The sequence below is a fragment of the Hippocampus bargibanti genome, linkage group LG07 (assembly GCF_051943395.1).
Source record: "Hippocampus bargibanti isolate YZ-2025 linkage group LG07, ASM5194339v1, whole genome shotgun sequence".
In the NCBI taxonomy this organism is placed as follows: domain Eukaryota; kingdom Metazoa; phylum Chordata; class Actinopteri; order Syngnathiformes; family Syngnathidae; genus Hippocampus; species Hippocampus bargibanti.
Genome location: NC_142740.1, coordinates 10,871,089 through 10,896,052, shown reverse-complemented (window position 1 = coordinate 10,896,052; position 24,964 = coordinate 10,871,089). Strand labels below are relative to the sequence as shown.

Here is a 24,964-nt window from a genome sequence, read left to right as displayed (position 1 = left end):
GTACCCAAGTCATGCTTGGGTAATTTCACACATTGATGTCACCTGCGAACAAGCTAATCATGTGAAACCCGGATGTTGTAATGCATTGTATGAGCATGCGTAGAATACATGTTTGTTGAGTTCCCAGACCAATCACTGACACGGCTGTGCATCATTATTCTCCCGTAAATATTAGCCATCGTTAAGGTAAACAGCTATTTTGGTGACTGTACTAACGTAAGGACTGGTGCAGTAATGTCCAGCGCGACAACTTCGTTGGTCCACACATGTCCTCATAGAAACTAATGTATGATGTTATAGTGTCTGTGTATTCATCCAATATGCCCATTGAAGTTTCAAAGACGCTCCAATCAGTGCAGTCTAAGCATTCTTGTGGAGATAACTTTGCTTCATCTGTCTATTCTAAAAACAGAAGTCTTTAGGAAGGCTACGCACACTGGCCAATACTTACTTTTTGACTCTAACCACCCTTTACAACATAAACTAGGAGTTATCCGAACCCTCCAGCATAGGGCTAAACTAATTCCAACTAGCACTGAAGGTAGAGAAAAGGAGTCAAAACATATCAGGAGAGCACTCACTAACTGTGGGTACCCTCAGTGGTCATTCAACAAATGTCAGAAAGAAAGAATAGCGAACGAAACCAATAATTCTCAAGATTCTAAAAGGAGAGGAGTAGCAGTACCGTACATTGCAGGAGTTTCTGAAAAATTACAAAGAGTCCTTTGGCAACATAAAATTCCTACTTATTTCAAACCGATAAACACGTTAAGGCAAAAATTAGTGCATCCAAAAGATAGGCTACCAAATGAAAAACAAAGTCATGTAGTTTATTCCATACATTGTAAGAATGAAAATTGTAAAGAGCAGTACATTGGGGAGACTCAACAAATTCTCAAAAAAAGACTTTATCAACATCGCAGGGATAATACTAGTGGGCCTCAATCGGCAGTACATTTGCACCTAAAAGCTAGCAACCACTCATTTGACGACAATGAGGTTAAAATCTTAGCGAAAGAACATAGATGGTTTGAAAGGGGGGTAAAAGAGGCGATTCTTATAAAACAACAAAATCCTTCATTAAACCGGTCTGGTGGTGTGAGGTTCAATTTGGATCGTTCATACAATAGCCTGCTCAGGCAAAACAGGTTAGTCAACTTTCGCAATGCTGATGAGGGTCGTTATGCTGATGAGGTGATACCGGGGGGAGTGGGTGTAATACGCCAATCGTTAGTCAGGAATGTAGGAACAATCAGTAGGGCCACAGGGGGGGGTCCCGCGCCCCCCCCCAACCTGAGAGTAGGGACCTATCATAGCTGTGTCCGGCGCCACCAGGTCTGGACATTAGGGATATATAAATGGGGCCGATACGACCAGTCAGACTTTAGTTCGCTGACGAAGCCTCTTGGATAGGAGGCGAAACGTCCGAAACCTTCACTTTTGTACAGATGACGGCTGAAGAAACCTTCTCATCGATGGACCACTCCTGTACGACTGAGAGCTTACACAGACGTATTACAAGTTATTGTTTGTGGAGATTAACAAGTTAAAAATAAATTGCACTGGTTCAATAATTGTTTTTCTTATTTAACCAATACACCACAATTTCACATAACCTAATATAAATATTTACAGAGTGCTTTATTCTTCTGATTATCAGTACCAGCTATCCAAAATATTTAATTTGAGAATTTACAATGAAAGAAAGTTGGTGGCCCTCTGACACAATTCAGGTTTCTCAAGCGGCCCCTGATAAAAATTAATTGCCCACCCCTGGTCTGCGGGGAGTATTGCGATGTATTTGTTTTTTGATAGTGTTATCATGGCTCTTGCTTCCTCTTTAGTAATATTGCTGGGTGGTAGTTTGGCCGTTTTTAAAATGCCTGCTATTTCATTGCGTAGTGCTGGGTTCTGTATTTTTTCACACGCTAATTCCGTTGCGAGAATGAATTTGTCGTATGGTATTTTTTGGGGGTGACTGCGTAATTGAGACCTTTTGATAATATGCTGCGTTCTGCTTGCGTGAGGTTTTGGCGTGACATGTATGTATCCATTTATCGTTTGTCTGAAATGTGTTCGATTCGGCCTTTTTCTTTTGCGTGATGAGTTTGTCTAATTTCCGTATGTGTCGGTTTTTGGTCGCGGTGAATTCCTGTTCGTGTATGTTGTGAAGATGTCCGTCTATTGTTGTTTTTGTGTAATTGTCCAGGGGGAACCGGAGTTCGAAATGCTCCGTTTGCCGCTGTAGATCACTGCTAATGTTGTTGAGTTTGTTTGCTGTGCATCGTATTCGTTCTTCTATCAGAGTCATCCGCACCTTTTTGATGATTCTTTCCGCGTTCCTGGTTGGGATCGGGTTTTTAATCCTCAGACTGGCCGGTACGACTTCTTCGTCCCGGCAGCGCAGGTTGAATCTCAGGTGGTTTCAATATCGAGCCCGTTTCCTTGACAGCTTTTCGAGGAGGCGAAACTCCTTGATGCATTCATCCCGTCTACTTGATATCTAATGTTAAGCAGATTCTTTACTTACAGACAGTGTAGGTGTTCAAATACCTGACATGTTTCGGCGACTACTTCCGCAGAGTGTCACGGATGTTGTTGTGACGCGCCATTTTCAGCTGGTGTGAATCATATTCATAACTGGATGAGTAACAAGAGATGATCTTCTCCGAATCTGAACTCTCTGAAGCCATTTTGATTCTGAAGCAAGGCAGTTTGTGAAGGTTCCTTACGTGACGTCACGAACAGGGGGCGGGACTTTCTCAATCTCTCCAGTTTTCAGCTCATTTTGCGGCAGTTTTGGGCAACTTTAAGTTTTTATTGGTGTTTTGCATTTGACTAAAAATATCAGTCTGCGTGTTTTGGGTATTTTAGATGCTATAAAACGTTTTTCTGATGTCAGTTAAGAAACAAAAAAGTGACGCCGGTTGTCCTTTAACTAAGGAACGTCCAGCTTTATTGTGGAAGAGTAGAAAACAGCTAACTGTGGCATTATCTACCTGCGAAGCTAAGTATATGGCACTGGTGGCCACAACTCAAGAAAGTATGTACCTTGTACAACTATTGAAAGGGATGGATAGTGGTAACCATCACGTACCAGTCAAGATATATGAGGACAATCAGGGGGCAATAGCTTTGTCCAAGAACCCAGTGTGTAGGCAGAGAAGCAATCACGTAGATATGAAATATCATTGTGTACGGTCTGCGCACACAGAGGGGAAAATAGCAATAAAATATTGTACTACAGCAAACATGGTAGCTGATGTTTTTTACCAAAGCAGTGACAAAAATTAGACTTGAAAGATTCAGGGGATATTTGTTTGGAGAGTGATGTGAACTGGGGAATGTGAATATGAATATTGCCAATATGAAAAATGTTTTATTTTTGCAAAAATGTATTTCTTATTTCGAAATTTGTCATGTTTATTACGACAGGGAATTGTAAACATGTCTGAGTGGGAATGTGTTTGATGATGTGTGAAAGTACCCAAGTCATGCTTGGGTAATTTCACACATTGATGTCACCTGCGAACAAGCTAATCATGTGAAACCCGGATGTTGTAATGCATTGTATGAGCATGCGTAGAATACATGTTTGTTGAGTTCCCAGACCAATCACTGACACGGCTGTGCATCATTATTCTCCCATAAATATTAGCCATCGTTAAGGTAAACAGCTATTTTGGTGACTGTACTAACGTAAGGACTGGTGCAGTAATGTCCAGCGCGACAACTTCGTTGGTCCACACATGTCCTCATAGAAACTAATGTATGATGTTATAGTGTCTGTGTATTCATCCAATATGCCCATTGAAGTTTCAAAGACGCTCCAATCAGTGCAGTCTAAGCATTCTTGTGGAGATAACTTTGCTTCATCTGTCTATTTCTTCACAGTCTTGACTACCGGTTTTACACATTTGAGTTTCTGTCTGTCTGTGGGAATTAAGTGTATTAGTGGTCAGAAAGGCCCAATGCTGCATGCGCAACCGATCGGTATGCCCCTTTGAGTGCTGTATAACAGTGATCGAGAATGTTTTCTTTTCTGATGAAACAGTCAATATGCTGCTTATATGTGGGAAGTTCACGGTTTAGATGTGTTCGATTAAAATCGCCCAAAATGATCAACCAAAAATTTCAACTGGATTCTTAAAGAGAAAAATATACCCCCCTCATGGAGGGAAGCAGTGATATCACTAATCCCAAAGGAGGGGAAAGATAGATATGACTGTAGCAATTTTAGACCAGTAAGCGTATTGAACCAGGACTATAAAATCTTTAGATACCTACTCTGTAAACCACTAGGACTTTCCGCAAATAATTAGTCTTGATCAGACGAGTTTTAAATGTGGAAGACAAACAAGACGGTATCAAAAGGACATTACATGTAACAAACCATATAAAAATATAATCTGGAGGTAACACTCGCGGCGCTAGATGCAGAAAAAGCATTTGACTTTGTGAATTTAGATTCGGATTTGACAATAATCTCGTCAAAATAATACAAGCCCTTTATAACAATCCAATGGCAAGAATAAAAATTAATGGAGCTGTATCCAACCTCTTCCCACTGGAACGAGGAACAAGGTTGTCCACTAATCCCTGTCCTATTTGCAGTATTTATCGATCCCCTGAGTCAATGGATCATACAGGACGACAAGATTAAAGGAATACTGATGAATCAGGGAGAACAAGTTACCTCATTATTTGCAGATGACATATTGGTATATTTATCCAACCCTGAACAACTCTGAACTGGCTGTTTGTTCTTTTGGAACACTATGGATCAGGATATAGGCTCAACGTACCCAAAACACAAATTCTCTGCTTCAAATACAGGTCCTCCGCACTTATGAGAAATAAATATCAATTGAAATGGGATTCAGAATCAATTCGCTACCTAGGGGTAAATATTTCATTAGATTTGACAAAATTGTTCCCGCTTAACTACCTACCTCTAAACAAAAATATTAAGGAAGACATAAGGTGGGGTCTTATACCTTGCCATGATTTTGGATCACATGTGGACTTTAAAATGGCTATTCTTCCAAAACTATTGTATCTGTTCCAAAATCTTCCATTAAATATATCAGACCAGCAATTCCAGGAGTGGGGCAGGTTAATTTCGAGATTCATTTGGCAGGGACGGAAATCAAGAATTAGATATCAGAGTTCACAATTGGCAAAAAACAAAGGGGAATAACCCTCCCATGTTTAAAAGATTATTATATAGCAAGTAAAAACCATTAATTTGCCTGTGCAATCCAAAATACTACGCCAGGTGAAAATACATTGATATCCGATTTTCCGATACAATCTGCAATTGGGGACAAGGCCTTGACAAATTAAGTAAAAACATTAGGCAACCCCTGGATTTCCTTGTCACTCAAGACACGGACGGGACAGGATAGTTGCTCATAATCATTTGAAAGAGGAGGTAACGATCTTGAGATGGGTCACATTTGACCCAGATTTCATACCAAAAGATTGGGACACAAGATTTGATCGGGTTTAACAGCTTACTGCACTTTTTTACATAAAGGGACAATAAATACTTTTCAAAATCTGAAGAAGCAATTTGGCTAGGATAAAGACGATTTTCAGAGATACCTTCAGCTCAGACATTACATTAAAAACATACAGGAGGGAATGACACAATCAGGATTGGAAAATACTCTGTTAAAAGTATATATGGAGGTTTATACTAACAACTCTAGCCAAAAACTCAATTAAAAAATTACAAGGGGTGACAACAAATAAAACAAAATTCAATGGATATAAAACAAAAACGGGAACGGGATGGCGATTTAGTCTTAAATGAAGACGTTTGGGAGAATCTCTGTGGTACAATGGAAAATTTCAAGCTCACAGGTCTGGCGAGAGTTTTGTTGGAAAACGCTGATAAGATTTTTCATCACCCTAGCCCAATAGAAACGTTACACGAAGTCTTCAGCATGCTGGTGGCAATGTGGGACTGAACATCCTTGGTACCATTTTGGAGGGAGGTACATGAAATGTTACCATTACATCAGTTAATGTTTCTAATAATACCAAATATTTATTCCTGATTCTGCTAGTAGAAAGGCTTTGACAAGTGGTTAAAACTTGAAACACCTACCATCAAAGAATGGTTCAACATCATCTACAACATATATAAAATGGAGAGGATTACATTTGTTTTGAGATCGCAAAAATATTTTTTTCTCAAAAATGGGAAAGATGGATGAAGTACTGTATATCACACGAACATCATTTGTTTAAAGCCACTCTCTTGACTCTGACCATTTTGAGCCTGCATTTAGATCCCCCGTAACAGAAAGTGTTATGAGTCAAATGTTTTATTTTATTTTATTTATTTTTTTTCTTCTCTTTTCTTTCTTTGTTTTCATTTTATTATAAAATGAATATATAAAAATGGTTACACAGTTGTATTATTGAGTGCATTACTAGTCCTTGCATCTATTGTATTACTCACCTTGTTTTGGTTATTTTAGTATGAAACTACTCCAGAGTATTAATGGATGTAGAAATGAGTTGTATGCTTGTTTTCTTTTCATTGACTATATGGACCTGTGAAATCATAAACTTTGAATTGAAAAAAAAAGAAAGGGAAATGCCACGTTGCTCAGATTGCTCCCTTTAATGATTGGTCATATTGTAGCTGAAGGACATGGAGCATGGACTTTGTTGATGGACTTGAAGGAGGAGGTTAAGATAGTATTGTGCCCGGTATTCACAGATGAATCCATTCTGTATTTGCAATCAAAGATACTGGACCACAGAAACATGCTGCAGGAGGTTTTCCCTGATTTCAAACTCCGGCCTACACCGAACACTACCCTGACCTCATTTGCTGTTTTGGGCCTCTTGTCCATTTGTGGACAATGAGATTCAAGGGAAAACACAGCTCTTTCAAGCGTGTTGTGCATGACACACAAAATTTCAAAAATGTGTTAAAAACACTAGCAAACGGGCATCAGCACATGGTGCCATTTTATCTCAGTGGCCCATCATTTTTTAAACCTCATGAGCAGACATCAAATGTCTGTTCTGTGATGGTTTCAGTACTTTCTGATGTTGCAAGGTTATATGTTGAACAAATAACAGACATGGTGTGGAAATGTTTGTGTCTGTGGGACAGGTGGGCGGACTGCCTCAGTTTTGCAAAGTTGAGCAGATTCTCCTCGTGAACAACTCATCCTTCTTAGCAGAAAACACAGGACTTACTACATTGAACACATATGACCGTGTGAACTTTCTCCTGAGTTTGACTAATAATACCTTATCTGACCTCAATGACACATCACCTCTCTTTGCAGACAACACAAATGGTAGACTGCTCTTATCACCCAAGCGGTTCATCTGCCTACATTAAAAAGTATCTTGCATGAACCAGTGTGTTGTTAAAAAAAAGAAAGAGTAAGTCCCTTCATTACCAGTAACTTAGTTACCAACAGGTCTTTCTCTTTGAAAAGAAATAGCTTGTACCTGATCTCCTTTGTGATTCTAAAGAAAAGTTACCACTAACTTGATGACTTTGTATGCATTTGTTTTTTGTTTATTTCAATTAGAACTTTGAGACACCAGAACTAATCGGGAGATGGCTGCTTCAAGGGGATCTGTGCTTTGTGTATTTGTTGCCGCGGATGTGGCCATGAAGCTCACTCTAAATGAGCGACCACAGTCAGTCGAGGAGCTAAAGAGCATAATGAAAGACCGTTTCAAGCCAAGGGTGGAGGGTGAATTCACATTGCAGTATGAGGATCCTGACTTTGATGGACAACTAAGTGTTCTTGTAGACATTCAAGAATTGCCAGAGATTGGTACTCTTAAAGTCATGAGATCTGAAAGAGATGACAGCTCAAGTGCAAGTTCCGATACAGATTTCCTACCCCACGTTCTTTTAAATCAATGTCAGAAAAATTGTCCAAATCGCTTTCCTCTGCCTACTTTTTCTTTTGAAGTTGAGCATGTACTTCAGGTAGGAAACACTTTTTTTAAGATCTGGAAAGACGGTGAAATTGATAAGGTCCCAAAAGCACAACATCTTGAAGTCCATGGCAGAAAAGATGTTCAGCTTCAAGCCATATCCAAGTGACAGGGAAGTAGGAATGGCTGCTGAAGCGATTGTTACATCTTATCCTTGTCTCAGCAAACCTGGAAGCAGGACCGGCTGGTATGGATGGAAGGTTGGCTTGAAGTTCAAGATGGGGAATTATAGGACAAAGCTGGCTAGAACAGGATGCGCCGAGGGATCCATCAAAACAGGCAGGAGAAGCCATACCAACCCTGATAACGAACACCGCCACTCGAATATCAAGAAGGCCAGAAGGGCTGATGTTAACTTCTTGCCAGACTTTCCCATAGGTGAAAAACAATCTTCTCTAGAAAGTAGACCAGACATCATTCAAGAAGTAGAAAAGACAGAAAAAGATCATGTAAATTGAGAAGCTAATGCAGACAATATTTGCCCTTCATCGCCAAGATATTGTGCGGGGAAGTTCACAGATGAAGGACTTTTTAGAGAAATGGCCAGCCCTGAAAATGCTGTCACAGGTAAAAACTTTTCATGTACCACAAAGACCATGCTTCTCAAGATTAGTACATAATTTTCCCAAGTATAACTGTTTTCAGCTGAACATGAATCTGTTAACATTTGTTTTTATTTTCCCAGGTGATTGCTGAGTTCATTCGCATCACATTCTACCGAGAACTTGACAGACACACACGACAACTGCTTCCCTTGGTTAGGCAGAAGGCCTCCAGAACAAGAAGACAGCAGAGGTGCTGTAGGAAATTCTAAGGATGTGTGACCAGCAGGTCAGTTGAAGCATTACTGAGCTATTGACAAACAATTTCAATTTAGGGAAAACTTTTACAAACAAATTCATGGTTGTGCTATGGTTCTGTCTTTTAATGGCACAATATGAAGGAGTTCTTCTTTGACCACACAATCCTTTGTCACAGACCGTGCAAATATTGCCAACTGAGGCTTGTCTTGTATGTCACAACTTTCATCGAATGCGACACTAAAATACTCACATGCTTGAAGGTCAGAGTGCAGCTGTGATTCAATAGCGGAGCTAATGTCAGAAATTCTGCGTTCAACAGTGTGGCGGGACAGTTGGACATCTGCTGTCATTTAATGTTAAGCAGATTCCTTACTTACAGACAGTGTATTGTCGGTGTTCAAATACCTGACATGTTTCGGCGACTACTTCCGCCTTCGTCAGAGTGTCACGGATGTTGCTGACAGGCAAGCCACGCGTCTGCTGTCATTTGTTTTAGTTTGTCGTTTTCAGAAGACAAGATTTCAACAGCGTCACTGAGGCATTTCTTAATAAACTCCCTTTCGTTGTATGGCTTTTTAGACTGTGCAATGTTCCAAGCCAGTTGGTATGATGCAAGCGTTACGGTCTCTGGTTGCTTTGTAAATTTTCGGAAAAAAAATATCTGCTTTTCAGTCTGAGTTTTTGAAGTGACCAACTTGTGCTTGCGAAGTTTAGTCCCTTTGGGGAATTCTTAGTCGATGTTCGCGTGGAGTGAGCTGAAGTGGCGCTGAAGATTTGACGCTTTGAAATGCGCCAATGACGCTTGACATATAAGGCAGAATGGCTTGCCCGTACGCTCAACAAAAAAATATAAACTCTCCCACTCTGTTAAAAACGTCCTGTGTTCGTCTTCATATTTTCGTTTTGCTGTGCATTTTTTCCCTGCCATTTTGAGAGAGAACTTGACGCAAATGAATTGTTTACGTCGTAAACAATTTGTGTCGAGTCTCTGATTGGTTGGCCACCCGTGGTTTACAACATAAATGATTGATTTTCATCACACGCACATGCGTGTTAACGTCACATGGTCAGCTTGATACCGTAATTTCACGATTCTCTCAGGTGCCCTTAAAAGTGTTACATTTTCTCCAAAATGTGCAGCGCGCGCTATGGTCACGAAATTACGGTACATAGAGGATGAATGGCAGCGTCAGCGCCAGCGGCAAACTTTTTTTACGCTTGTCATGTGGACACCCCTTACGAGTCGGCCCCTTAAGAGCCGCATGAAATCAGCCAAAGAGCCGCATGCGGCTCGGGAGCCGCGGGTTGGCCGGGCCTGTGCTATGGGCTCACCAGTTTAACCCATAGTGGCTAATCTGTACATGGAAGAGATGGAGAATTAGGCCCTCACATCCTTCCTGGGGACAAAACATAGGCACTGGTTGGATATGTGGGCGACACTTTGGTCATAATTAAAAACAAATTAAATCCTTGACAGATCACCTCAACTCGGTAGACATCAATATTAAATTTACTCGCGAGGACATTAAATAGAACCAACTAGCCTTTTTGGATTGCAAAGTAATTATAAAAGAGGACAGAGCGCTAAAAACAGAAGTCTTTAGGAAGGCCACGCACACTGACCAATACTTACCAGTCAGCAAAGACATCTGGGCCGGATCCGGGGCATGAATCTTCTGGCATAACGCATGTGGGCCGAATGACACTGTCGCCACACTCTTCTGGAATTATTTTTCTCCACTTTCCTATCTTTTCCTTGTTAATTATTATTTCTCCACTTCCCCAATTGTTAATTGTTACTTACCATGGCTATGACAAGTGTGACCAAACAGGTGTACGCAAATATAATCGAATGACGTTTCCTGAGGTCAATGCAAGGCGCAGAACTGATGACAGTTTTAGACAAGCAACGGATGAACAACATCATGTCCAACAGTCACCACTTGCAGATGTAGGTATTGATATGATTGCTTGCTTCCCATTTGATTATATGCATCTAGTTTGTCTTGATTTAATGAAGCGGCTTTTAGATTTGTGGATCAGCACCACAGGCCCACTGCGCTGTCGCATTTCATCTCATCTCACTTCCATCGTTTCAGATAGACTTGTCGGCCTGAGTAGTTACATCCCAAGTGAGTTTACTCGAAAACCACGGTCACTAGATGACCAATGTAGGTGGAAAGCCACAGAATTCCGTCAGTTCTTGTTATACACTGGTCCGGTTGTGCTCAGGGATGCACTTAAGCCTCAAATATATGATAACTTCATGCTTTTGTAAGTAGGTGTGTATATCTTGGCAAGTCCAAAATATTGTTTGGAGATGAATGACCTTGCCAATAGCCTGTTAGTTTCATTTGTTGAACATTTTAGACAGCTTTATGGTGAAGAGTTCTGGGTATTAAATATTCATGGTCTGGTGCATCTCAGTGAAGATGTCAAAATTCATGGCAATCTAGATCTTATATCTGCATTTCCATATGAAAACTTCCTGGGAAAATTAAAAAAAAAATGGTGCGGTGGCCACGTAATCCTTTGACTCAAGTGATCCGTAGATTATCAGAGATGGAAAATGATGACTATAGTCCCGATCTTAAAGAAACTCCAAAACATTACAAAGAGCATGTTGATGGGCCAGCGCCAGACCCCTTCTCGGAACGGGTTTGCCAGTTTTTGATGGAATAATTGTGAATTCCAAAGAGAAAGATTATTGTATCGGAATTGATAATAAAATAATTTCAGTCAAGAATACTGTCGAGGATAGAGGAGCAGTATATATTGTGGGAAATGAATAAAGAGGGGGAGCACTTCTTTACCTTGCCTCAAGTTGCCTCAAAAGACTTGGGGATTTTTGTGGTTTCCAACCTTTCCACCCGTCTCAGGTTTTTCATATTGAGAAGGACTGCAAAAATATGTTAGATTACCATTCAAAGACAAATTTGTTGTTGTTCCACTTTTGCATTGAAATTTAGTTAAGTGTGGTTTTGATAATTGTTCTTAATTTCCCTCAGATGTTTCACATTGTTGTCTTTGATGATACCAGTGATGTTGAAGTTGTTCCCTCAGTTTGGATGAAAAATGGAGAATGCATGTGGCCTCCAAATAAAGGTGATGTGGCAAAAACAATAAAATCTCAAGAATGTCCTGGGCACGGGTGGAAGCCCCATAAAGCCAGAATTTGTTTCATCGTGTAAATACAAAATTGTCAACACCAGTATTAGATTGAGCTAATGGTCGGTTATATATTAATTTACTTTTGCATAAAATTTTATAGATGACTACAATGAAGCAAGGCTTAAACTACCTCAAGCTGTTGAGAACACAGATCTTGGTCGTGATGAAGGGGACTCTCCAATTACATTTAAAAGGAAAAGGACATCAGTTAATTTGATTGCTTTTCTTAGTTCTGTACTGCACAAAGTCTGAAGGTGTGTTGAATTTTCATGAAATTCTTATTGTTTTTAGACACAATATCTTATTCCCTGGAGAGGAAGATGACAGTGATTACAATAGTAATGAGGTGAAAGTACAAAAGTCAAGAAAAAGGTAAGAAGTGTCAATTTCAATATAAATTACAATTTATTTGTCAGAACAAACAGTGCAATGGTTTGTTTTGCACTTTTAAGCAGATTAGAATCTTTGCCAAGTACTCCAAACATCCATGTGTGCAACACCACTTCAACAATAAAACAAGGGAAACAAAAAAGCCCAAGTCTCCATCCTACTAGCCGCAACATTCTTGGGCCTATGATTCATTCTCCTTCCACTAGCACAAAGACACACTCTCCAATATGCACCAACAGTGTGGTGCATACCCCAAGGCGCACCTACAATAAAATGCACAGCCCAAAGCGCACCTACAGTGAGGTGCACTCTCCAAAGGGCACCAGCATTAAGGCGCACTCTTCTACACTTGCCAGCAGTGAGATGCATTCTCCAGGGAGTGACAGGAGTGAGATGCTCAATCCAAAGCGTACTGGCAGCAAGGTCCACTCCCAAAGGCATGCCACACAGATGTTACGGCCGACTTACATTAGCAGTGATGGCCGTACAATTAAGCATGCGAAGAGGCACACCACATCTTCCGCAGTCCCATCAACATATTGTGAGTTGAGCAGAAATCCACTCAGCAAACTTGTGAGCATTCAAAATTTTTATTTGAGATGTAAAATCATAATTAGGTGATACGGAAAATTGTGGTGCACAGATTTTATAGTATTTCCAAATCTCTTTCTCATACAATTTACCCACAGTCCTGCTGCGGAATATACTAACAAAGCAATAAATGATGATGGAGCAACGATGAACCATCTTTCACACTCTACAGAGTATGAAAGGAAGTGATAAGGCAGAGATAAGCCTTGATTCTCTTCAAAGCCTGGAGGAGCAACTACACATCAACCCGGACCTCCAGAAACAATTGGTATGTATGTCTCGGACATGTTGACCATATAGGTGCTCTCATCTTCAATCTTTCACAGGCTTTCCAGTATCTGTATTAAACGACTGTATTGAGTGAAGGCTGGCGCGTGTGGCTGCCGCTGCTCACCCACAGAGAGCTTTTGTGACTGAAAAGTGACCTTGAGAGTTTTGAAAGGCGCATATAAATTTATTATTATTATTATTATTTCAGTTTTTAAAAAATCATAATGAAATTAGGGCGGCCCGGTAGTCAAGTGGTTAGCACACGAGCTTCACAGTGCAGAGGTCGCCGGTTTGCGTCCCGGTCCGGCCTCCCTGTGTGGAGTTTGCATGTTCTCCCCGGACCCGCGTGGGTTTTCTCCGGGTACTCCGGTGTCCTCCCACACTCCAAAAACATGCATGGCAGGCAGATTGACTACTCCAAATTGTCCCTAGGTGTGAGTGTGAGAGTGACTGTTGTACGTCTTTGTGTGCCCTGCGATTGGCTGGCAACCAATTCAGGGTGTCCCCCGCCTCGTGCCCGAAGACAGCTGAGATAGGCTCCAGCAACCCCCGCGCCCCTAATGAGGAATAAGCGGTACGGAAAATGAGATGAGAGATAATGAAATTATGTTCGGATGATTTCAGGAAAAGACACTGGCTCTAAAAAGTGGAGTGGATATCCGTGAATGTGTCTGGAACATTATGCATTCAACAATCAGTAACCCCCTGGCAAGGAAAATAAACATGAGAGGGATAAATGGAAAGATTTATTTCCAGCGCCTACAGATACGAAATGTTGTAACTGGTAAATTGGTATCAATATGTCGTAGAGGGTGACATATGTGCTTTTGATATTCAGTTTTGGCAGAAGGTGGCAAGTAAATAAACCTTTTTGTACAGTATGCATGTCTGCTGTTTGGGGATACAGCTAATTACTTCGCTCTACACAAAGTGAGACTTATCCTTGCTTCGTTTGGATGTGCCACCAGAAATGGAATTTGAATAATCCAGACCTGAATTTTAATCATAATTAAAATGGAAAATATTTCAGCCCACATGCAAAAATGACACGGACATGTTTGTTTCCCTAACACACTGGCCGTCCTGCTTTTCTTAGTTGAAAAGATTTTTACAAAGCTGTAAACATTTGAGTAACATGAGATCTGACACTAGTCTCTGATTTAGTTGAAATATTTTTTAGTACTTATCTTAAAAATATGTTTGCATTTTTCAGCCGCTGTGAGGCGAAACCGACTAACGGATGGAGCCACAGACAAGGAAATTGATGCTGCTATCCAAAGATGGCTACAGCTGGCCCCTGATCGGGATGGCGGCAGGAAGGAGAGAATGGAAAGCAGTTTGATCAGTGAATAGCTACCGTTTCAAGAGCATGATGCATTACAGGTTGTACCTGTAGTGCACTTTTCCAGTTTGTGTGGTTTCTTTGTGAAGGTTCACATAATATAAATAAACTTTTTTTGTACCAGTTGTAATTGAGGCTTTTTATAAGGGTCAAATATGGTTTATGAAAGAAATGGTTCAGTGAAGGTTGAATTAAGGCTGAAATCAGGAGCCTGTTCTGGCCCAGCGTAGGGCCGGAGTCAGGCCGGATCTGGTTATTCAGTGCGGGCCGGATGCGGGCCGGACGCGGCCCACATTGCGATAGCCGGACCCGGGCCACTTCTGGACTCATTGCCGCATCCAGGCCGAGTACGCAGCTGTGTGTGCGCTGGACCAATTTTGCTGACTGGGTTACTTTTTGAATCTAACCACCCTCTAAAACACAAACTAGGAGTTATCAGAACCCTCCAGCATAGGGCTAAACTAATACCAACAAGCATGTCAGGAGAGCACGCACAAACTGTGATTACCCTTAGTGGCCTTATAACAAATGTCAAAAGAAAGGTATAGGAAATAAAACCAAAACTGCAGAAGATACTAAAAGGAGAGGAGTAGCAGTACCATACAGTAGCAGTACCATTGCAGTGGTTTCTGAAAAACGATGAGTCCTTTGGCAACGCAAAATTCCTACTAATTTCAAACCGATAAACACTTTAAGGCAAACATTAGTGCATCCAAAAGATAGGCTGCCAAATGTAAAACAAAGTAATGTAGTTTATTCAATACATTGTATAAATGAAATTGTAAAGAGCAATATATTGGGGAGACTAAACAAATTCTCAAAAAAAGACTATCAACATCGCAGGGATAATGCTAGTGGGCCAGTACATATGCACATAAAAGCTAGCAACCACACATTTGACGACAGTGAGGTTAAAATATTTGCGAAAGAAAATATATTGTTTGAAACGGCAGTAAAAGAAGCTATTTTCATAAAACAGCAAATTCTGTTCACTAAATCGCCATGTTGGGGTGAGGTTTAATTTGGATCGTTCGTACAACAGACTTCTTAGACTACATTGGCTTAGTTATGCTGATGAGGTGATACCAGAGCAAATGGGGCAACCGGGCCAGTTGTAGACCCCATAACTAGGCAGGAAAATAGAAGTAATCAGTCAGGACAATTTAAGTAATCAATGTAGCCTCAGGGAATAGTCCTTCGCTCCCCCACACCTGAGAGCAGGGACCTATCATAACAGAGTCTGGCACCACCACGTCTGGACAGTAGGGATATATATAGGGCCATAACTACCAGCAAATTTTTGTTCGCTGACGAAGACTTCTTGGATAAGAAGCGAAACGTCCGACACCTTCAAAGAAGTACAGATGACGGTTGAAGAAACCTTCTCTTCGTTTGTACTTTCTACTCTTTGTTCATAATGTATGTTGTATTTTTTGTTGTATGAATTATTTCTGCTCCATGTACCTGACTTAGCACACAGCAGTGTTTGTTTTGTGCTTTGTAAATACAATTTACTTGAGTTGAGACTACCACAGGAACTTGGGCGGTTTTTCCTCCCTTGCGCACCAATGCAACTAACTTGTTTACCACCTGTTGCAGAAGCTGCTACCATGCATTCCTTCTATGTGCATCTATATCAAATGCACCAAAATCACATTGCACCACCCGCGTAAAAACTTACACCTGCTTTAAAAGCGTGTCTAAATTGAAGTCTACATTCCATCTCTAAATTGATCCCAATTTCTTTTGTACCTGTTCCAAACACTGCACTCAGTTTGGAAGAGTGATGATGAAATATGTAATCTGTACTCACCGTTTGTAATCTTCGAAAAAAAAATGATAACAATTACCATTTGACTATCACCCACAACCTTCTCAATGGCAGTGCTCTCAAACTGTTTGGAGTGAATGTTTCATTTAGGACCCTCAAAATGTGGTTCACAATGTTTCCTGGTGTTTACAACCAATACAATGGAACACAGTTAAGAGCCAACACATATTTTTGAACCAATGCATTTTTTTCACACTGTAGGCGATGGCACAAGTTCAGTCTAGTTTAATTAATGTTTAGACTGTACTTAAAGCCTGTGATTATTGCATTTGTTATCACATGAATTATGTCTTAAGTCTGCTAGACATAAATGTTATCATGTTTCTTCCTTTGGTTAAAACCTGAAACCAATATTATGGGAAAATGAAAAATGAAAAAAAACTGGACTCATACATTATTACTCTACATAAGGTGGCTGTGCTATTTATAGTTAGTTATATGGATGCTTTTATACGGTATATTTTATACTATGCACGGTGTACATTTCTTTTCTTCTGAAACATTTTTGTTCAGTTGTACAGTTCAGTTTTCTGACATATTTTTGAATATACAGTGATACCTCGGTTCTCGACCATAATTCGTTCCAGGACCCTGTTCGAAAAGCGATTTGTTCGAACACCGAAACCATCTCTTTGCTCCTGTCACTTGCGAGTTGACAGCGGACGGGGGGGGCTAACTCTCCTGGCCGCCCTCCACCTGCTGTCAATTCTCTAATCACGGACACGGGGCATTTTTACGGTTCGCGATCACCTCGCCAATGCCGGATGATTGACTCACCTCGCCACCGTACCTGGACTCGTCCTTCGATGCGCGAGTGTATCCGGTCCGAGATATTTTCCCCGCGTCCCGTAAATTTATGTCAACTTCCGGGATTGCGTAATTTTGCACGCTCGTGTGCCATTTGCTTTTTGGCGTAGTAAGCGGGTGACCCCCTGCCTTCTTACTCGCTGTGTTTTCTTTTATTTGTGAATAAACATCCTGCTTGGGTTCTTTCTTAAATGCAATAGTTGTACGCACTACTTTTCTTTTTTTACTTGTAGCAGCACTTACTTTCTTTAGAGGCATGATTAGGGGCTAAAACTCTTCGTACACATATATTAAATGCTAGAGCAAAACGCAGCACGTACGCAGCGACAACAGTTGGTCACGGAGAGAGCGATACACCCGTACACCGCTCAGCGCCCCACCCTCGGGATCACAAACATTCCACTACGTTCTGGCGAGTCAGCTGCCGTAACTCTAGCTCGGAACGTGACAGCTACGGATGACTCGGCTACAGGATGTTCTTTTCTCTTAAAATATCTATCCAATGACACTTGCTCTCACTCCCACAGCCACGTCAATAGATTTCACAGCCTCCTTATTCTTTAATATTGTACTGATCGTAGATTTCGCCATGCTGTATTTGCTAGCCAGATCAGACACTCGCACACCTCCTTCATATTTTGCGATTATTTCTTTCTTAAATGCAATAGCTGTACGCACTACTTTTCTTTTGTCACTTTAAGCAGCACTTACTTTCTGCGATACGCCCGTGCGCCGCTCAGCTCCCCACCCTCGCGTACACACTCACGCGTCGTATTGGCGTTCAAACACCGATTGATGTTCGAACGCCAAAGCAAGAATATCTCAAATATTTTGTTCTCAATCTCAAATATTTCGTTTAAACTCTGATTTGTTCGAATTGTGAGGCGTTCGAGAACCGAGGTACCACTGTACAATACATTTGTTTTGTTTTTCTTTTCTACCCCCACCACCCCACTCCTACCCCTTTCAATTTTGCTGCTGTAGATTGCAAATTTCCCCATTATGACAATTAAAGGCTTTCTGATTCTAAGTCTATAAGTGTGTTAGACTGTATCCTTGAATAACCCACTTGATTGAAGATGGTTGGCTCATTTGTTATTCACATGCCCTCTTTGCTCAAAGCAAGATAGTTATTAGTTGGCTAAGGTCCAAAGTAAGTTCTTGGTTCAGAATGCCTTCTTTATCTTTCGGATTTTCCCTTCAGGAGTCGCCACAGCAAATCAGTGTCCTCCATCTAACCCGGTTTTGTGCATCCTCTTCTCACACAGCAGGTATCTTCATGTTTTCTTTCACAACATCGATACACTGTCACATCTCGTCGCCGTCCTGGGCGCGCCCCGCCCCTCCTGTCATCTCCTCCGCTGCTCCCTGGAGACGGCCCCTCCCATCATCACGCACCTGGGTTCCCACAGCTGTTTGTCATTCCCGTGATTGTGCCTTCTGACTATATCTACCGATTGCGCTATCCAGTCTCCGTCGGAATATTTCGGAAGTCACCCCCACTACTACCTTGCTGTCAGGTTCGCTATTTCTTCCATTGCCTTTACGCACATTCCCCACTTTATGAGTTTGTTGTTTTGCATGCGTGTTTCAGTAAAAGACTTTACCCTGATCTCTGTCTCGCCGTTGCATTTCGGATCCAAGCCTTCCCTCCTTCCCTCGCCACTCGAGCCCGGCGTCCTTGCCTCGAGTAGCGTAACATAATATTCCGACCACCCATGGATCCCGCCGGCGAAGACAGATTCCTCACCGCCCTCTCCATGCAAGCGGAGCGTTCGAGCCAGATGGCGCAAGTCATCACGGAACTCCGCCAGATCACCACCTCGCTGGCTCAACGATTCGAGACGGTCGAGGAACGTCTGGCAGCCCTCACAATTCGGTCCTCCGCGTCCGCGGGTGGGCACCCGCTCCCGCTACCCAACCCCTCTCGCTACGCAGGCGAAACCGGGCGTTGCGCGCAATTTCTCATGCAATGCGCGCTCGTGTTTGAACAACTGCCGCAAGCCTACGCTAGCGATGAGGCTAAGGTAGCTTTTATCACCAGCCTGCTCAGGGGAGACGCCGAGACGTGGGTGCTGGCCATCCGGGAGTCTCGACCGGAGCTGTGCACCTCCTACCCGGACTTCGTGGCAGAGATTCGCCGGGTATTCCACCATCCGATCACGGAAGTTGAGGTAGAAGGAAGACTCCTCGACTGCGTCCAGGGGTCCCGCTCGGCTGCAGAGTACTCCGTCGCCTTCCGGATTCAGGCCGCTGGCAGCGGCTACGACGACCGAGCGTTGAGGGGGGTGTTTCGTCGCGGGCTTAACTCCGATCTCAAGGACGAACTGGCTACACGCGACGCTGGCACCACCTTCGACGACTTGGTCAACATAGTCATCGGCCTTGATCACCGCCTTCAGGAGCGACGGAGGGAGCTGAGCGGTCGGCGGCCCGACGAGCCACGAACCCGGTCGTTGAGAACCAACGCCGGCAGCGAGCGCGTGCGACGGCGGGAGATTTCCCCTGAACCCATGCTGATTGGTGGGGGGAACGACCGCATCGAACCCGGGGCTCGCCGCACCCAAGGCCCCCAACCAAAGACCTCCGGCACATGCAAGTCCCTGTCGAAGAAACGACATAGGCGACCGCGGGAGGCAAAACCCCCTACCCCCGTAACGCGATTGGAGCTGGAAAGTGAATTGACTGGGCCTTCCAGCTCCCAAACAGTGCGGGCATTAGTGGACTCGGGGGCCGACGGGTGCATTATCGATCCCGAGTTGGCAGACTCATTGGGCTGCCAACTTATCGACCTCCTGCCCCCCAAGGAGTTCGTGGACCTGGACGGAGGACTATTAGCGCGAGTCACGCACATCACGGCCCCGCTCAAACTTCGGGTAGCGGGGAACCATGTGGAGCACCGCCAATTTTTAGTCATGCCCTCCCGGAATGCGCCATTGGTATTGGGTCTTCCCTGGCTCAATACCCACGACCCATCCATCTCCTGGGAGGGTCCCACCATTCAGGGCTGGAGCCCCTACTGCTACGCCAACTGCCTACGGTCGGCTACGGCAGGGCAAGATCCCTCCCGCGTTGGCCCGCCCGAGGCCATCTGCCTCAAGGGTGTGCCACAATGTTACCATGACCTGCGGGAGGTGTTCAGCAAGGACAGAGCCCAATCCCTGCCACCCCACCGACCGTATGACTGTGCCATTGACTTGCAGCCAGGGGCTCCATTACCGGACTCCAGACTTTACCACATTTCACAACCGGAACGGGAAGCCCTGAGCACTTACATAGACTCCTCTCTAGCGGCGGGACTCATTCGCCCGTCGCGTTCCCCGCTGGGCGCAGGGTTTTTCTTTATCGAGAAGAAGGACGGATCCCTGCGCCCATGCGTTGACTACCGGGGCCTGAACGACATCACCATCCGTAACAGATACCCTCTCCCCCTCATGGATTCGGCCTTCGCGCCCCTTCAGTCCGCCACCATGTTTTCTAAATTAGACCTCCGCAGCGCCTACCATTTGGTCCGTATCCGTGAGGGGGATGAATGGAAAACAGCATTCAAGACACCTTTAGGGCACTTCGAATACCTGGTGATGCCGTTCGGGCTCACGAACGCGCCCGCCGTTTTCCAAAATCTGATAAATGATGTGCTCAGGGACTTCCTCAATGTTTTCGTTTTTGTTTACCTCGATGACATTCTTATTTTTTCCCGCTCTGCAGAAGAACATCGGCAACACGTCCGACGGGTCCTGGCGCGGCTCCTGCAAAACCGGCTCTACGTGAAGGCAGAGAAGTGCGACTTCCATGTCCGCTCTCTGTCGTTCCTGGGGTTTGTCGTGGAGCAGGGGCATCTCAGGGCCGACCCCGCCAAAACCAAAGCGGTGGTGGAATGGCCGACCCCTAAGACGCGCAAGCAGCTTCAGCGGTTTTTGGGGTTTGCCAACTTCTACCGCCGCTTCATTCGCGGGTATAGTCAGAAGGCACTTCCCCTCACTAACCTCACGTCCACCAAGCTCCCTTTCAGGTGGACTCCCGATGCTGAGGGGGCATTCAACCGCCTCCGTCGTGCCTTCACCAACCCCCCTGTCCTGCGTCATCCCGACCCCGAGCTTCCGTTCACGGTCGAGGTTGACGCATCCGAGTCCGGAGTAGGGGCCGTCCTTTCCCAGCGCTCTCCCACCGACCAGAAGCTACGCCCATGCGCCTTCTTCTCCCGCCGGCTCAGCCCCGCCGAGGCCAATTATGACGTCGGCAATCGGGAACTGCTGGCGGTCGTCCTGGCCCTGCAGGAATGGAGACACTGGCTTGAGGGAGCTAAACACCCCTTCACCGTCTACACGGATCACAAGAACCTGGCGGCCATCCGGTCTGCCAAGAGACTTAACTCGCGACAGGCCCGATGGTCACTCTTCCTCACCCGGTTTAACTTTTCTCTCACCTACTGCCCAGGGTCACAGAACACCAAGCCCGATGCCCTATCCCGCATCCATGAGCCGGCAGAAAGGGAGGAGACCACCACCAACATCCTGCCGGCCCAACGCATCCTGGGTGCCCTGAGGTGGGAGGTTGAGAGAAAGGTTCAGCAAGCCCTGGGGACGACCACCATCCCCAGGGGCTGTCCTAAGGATCGCCTGTTCGTCCCCGCCCCTCTTCGCACGGAGGTGCTCGTCTGGGGGCACACCTCCAAGATTGCCTGTCACCCGGGGGTCAACAGGACGATCCAACTCATCGCCCAACGGTTCTGGTGGCCGGGGTTCCGAAGGGACATCACCAGCTTCGTGAAAGCCTGCCCCACCTGTGCTTGTGGGAAAGCTTCCCACCAGCCCCCGGCAGGACTCCTCCAACCGCTACCGGTGCCGTCCAGACCCTGGTCTCACATCTCCGTCGACTTCGTGACAGGCCTCCCCCCCTCCCGTGGCAAGACGGTCGTCCTCACCGTTGTGGACCGATTCTCCAAGTCGGCCCACTTCGTCCCGTTAACCAGGTTGCCGTCCGCCATCGAGACGGCTCAACTCCTGGTTAACCACGTCTCCACGGGATTCCGACGGACATCGTGTCGGACCGGGGACCGCAGTTCGTGTCCAAGGTATGGAAGCGTTTCTGTCGGTCCCTAGGGGCGTCGGCGAGCCTGTCATCTGGATACCATCCCCAGACCAACGGACAGACGGAGAGGAAGAACCAGGACCTGGAGGCGGCCCTCCGGTGCGTGTGCCTCCACAACCCGGCGTCGTGGGCCCTGCACCTACCCTGGGTGGAGTACGCCCACAACTCCCTGGTCTCCGCAGCCACAGGTCGGTCCCCATTCATGTCCGCCTGTGGCTATCAGCCGCCCTTGTTCCCCACACAGGAGGGCCAGGTGGAGGTCCCGTCTATTGAACATCACCTCAGACGGGCCCACCGAGTCTGGAAGGAGACCAGGGACGCCCTGACACGCACCGCATCCCGGAACCAGCGGTTGGCGGACCGTCATCGGAGACAGGCACCCAACTACCAGGTCGGGCAGGAGGTGTGGCTGTCCACGAGGGACCTTCGGCTGGCAGGGTCTTCAGCCAAGCTGGGCCCACGCTTTACGGGTCCCTTCCCCATCGAGGCCATCCTCAGCCCGGTCTCTGTGAGGCTCCGGCTGCCACCCACCATGAGGATCCACCCCGTCTTTCACGTTTCCCTCCTCAAGCCAGTGGAAACCAGCTCCTTAGCCCCCACGCCCACCCCCCCACCTCCCCCCCGGATGTTGGCCGACGGACCGGTCTACACCGTGCGGGAGATACTGGACTCCAGGCGCATGGGCAGAGGAGTGCAGTACCTGGTCGACTGGGAGGGCTATGGACCGGAGGAACGACAGTGGGTCCCACGTGCCTGGATCCTCGACCCATCTCTCATCCGGGCGTTCCATGCGGCTCACCCTTCCAAACCTGGTGGGCCGCCAAGAGGCGTCCGTTGAGGGGGGGGCACTGTCACATCTCGTCGCCGTCCTGGGCGCGCCCCGCCCCTCCTGTCATCTCCTCCGCTGCTCCCTGGAGACGGCCCCTCCCATCATCACGCACCTGGGTTCCCACAGCTGTTTGTCATTCCCGTGATTGTGCCTTCTGACTATATCTACCGATTGCGCTATCCAGTCTCCGTCGGAATATTTCGGAAGTCACCCCCACTACTACCTTGCTGTCAGGTTCGCTATTTCTTCCATTGCCTTTACGCACATTCCCCACTTTATGAGTTTGTTGTTTTGCATGCGTGTTTCAGTAAAAGACTTTACCCTGATCTCTGTCTCGCCGTTGCATTTCGGATCCAAGCCTTCCCTCCTTCCCTCGCCACTCGAGCCCGGCGTCCTTGCCTCGAGTAGCGTAACATACACCTCCTCTTAGGTCTTTCTTTCGGTCTCCAGCCTGGCAGTTCAAGGCTCAGCATTCTTCTCCCAAGATATTCACTCTCTCTCCTTTGGACATGTCCATACCATCTCAGTCTGGCCTCTCTCTGAAATATCTGATGTGAGTTGTCCTTCTGATAGATAAGACCCTCCCAACACTGAGTTGTCCGTAGCTGATTGGACAACAGATCGCTGCTGTGGACATTCAAAAACTTGTCGGAGCGGGAGCTCGCTCTCTTTGTTTCCTATCTTTGTCCGTGTGCTCATGTCTTCGCTTCTACCGAGACGAGAAGTGCTTTTTCTGTCTCATTAGAATGAAGTAGTTTTTTGTTCACCATCTATCGTCGTTACTGATATTTTTATCACTGAACTTCTTTGAACACCGAACCAGGAAAGAAGCAAGAATTTAAACCAAACATAGTGGAAATACCAAGATGTCAGCTTCCACTTTTTGCAATGGTGAGGTTGCAGTCACTGTCTTCATAGGGGCTCTCTGATGTGGAACAGGATTGTGTCGCGCATCACATGGCACACACTTCTTGCACCACTCACAAATATCTTGGGACATGAATGGCCAGTAACACAATATCTGAGCACATTGCAGAATCTTTTCTGCTGACAAATGGCCTGCCACAGGATTTCTATGGAGCAGATTGAAGACACCTTCCTGCAACTCTTGAGGTATGATTACCTGGTAGACTGCTGACTTGGATTTTGGGTTGTGGATTTTCCACCAGAGTAGCTCTTGGTGAAAGGTGAGCCTTCTGTCGTATTGCCAGAGTGACAAGTCAGTTGTTCAGTGAAGTGGTTTGTAGCCTTTGGTCTTTCATCTGATGACTTCCGCCAGCATCGGGTGAAGCTCCAATCAACCGTTGGAAGGCTGGACAGTCTCTGAGGAGGATATATTTGGACTGTTTTGGAACAGGCGATAATAAAGTTGGACTTTTGCAATAAAATGTTCCTTACTTATGAGCTATTTTCATTCATTTCATTCATTATTAACTATTATTATATTATTATTACTTATATTATTATTACTAAGTCATATTATTATATTAGTTAGTAACTATTTTATACACGCATATAACGTGACATTCTGTTCCAACCTTCTGCAGTCTGTGGCCCTATCTGGCAACCCTGACAAAAAAAAAAATCCTAGACCCGCCCCTCTCAAAGAGAGCGTAATGATGGCGAAAAGATTAGGTAAGAGAAAAATGTATTCAGAATGTAGGCCATTTAACCTGCAGTGAACAAACGATTATTTTTTGTTCAATGCAAAGAAAAGGCTGTTTGTCTCATCTGTCAAGAGGTGATGGCGGTATTCAAAGAATACAATCTGCGGCGACACTACGAATCCCGTCACAAAGACAGGTATGATAGCTTGCAAGGCCAAATGCGAGCAGACAAGCACTGAAAGCTAA

The 24,964-nt window shown here is 44.9% G+C and overlaps 1 protein-coding gene across 1 annotated transcript in view; it reads right to left on the bottom strand.

Moving 5' to 3' along the window:
* The window catches only part of LOC148895400 (uncharacterized), a 66,634-nt gene extending 42,369 nt beyond the window's left edge, over window positions 1-24,265 (bottom strand). Inside the window, exon 1 of the mRNA XM_089001011.1 lies at window positions 24,235-24,265. The gene's annotated coding sequence lies outside the window, so the exon portion shown is untranslated. The remainder of the gene's footprint in view (window positions 1-24,234) is intronic.
* Between the last annotated feature and the right edge of the window lie 699 nt (window positions 24,266-24,964).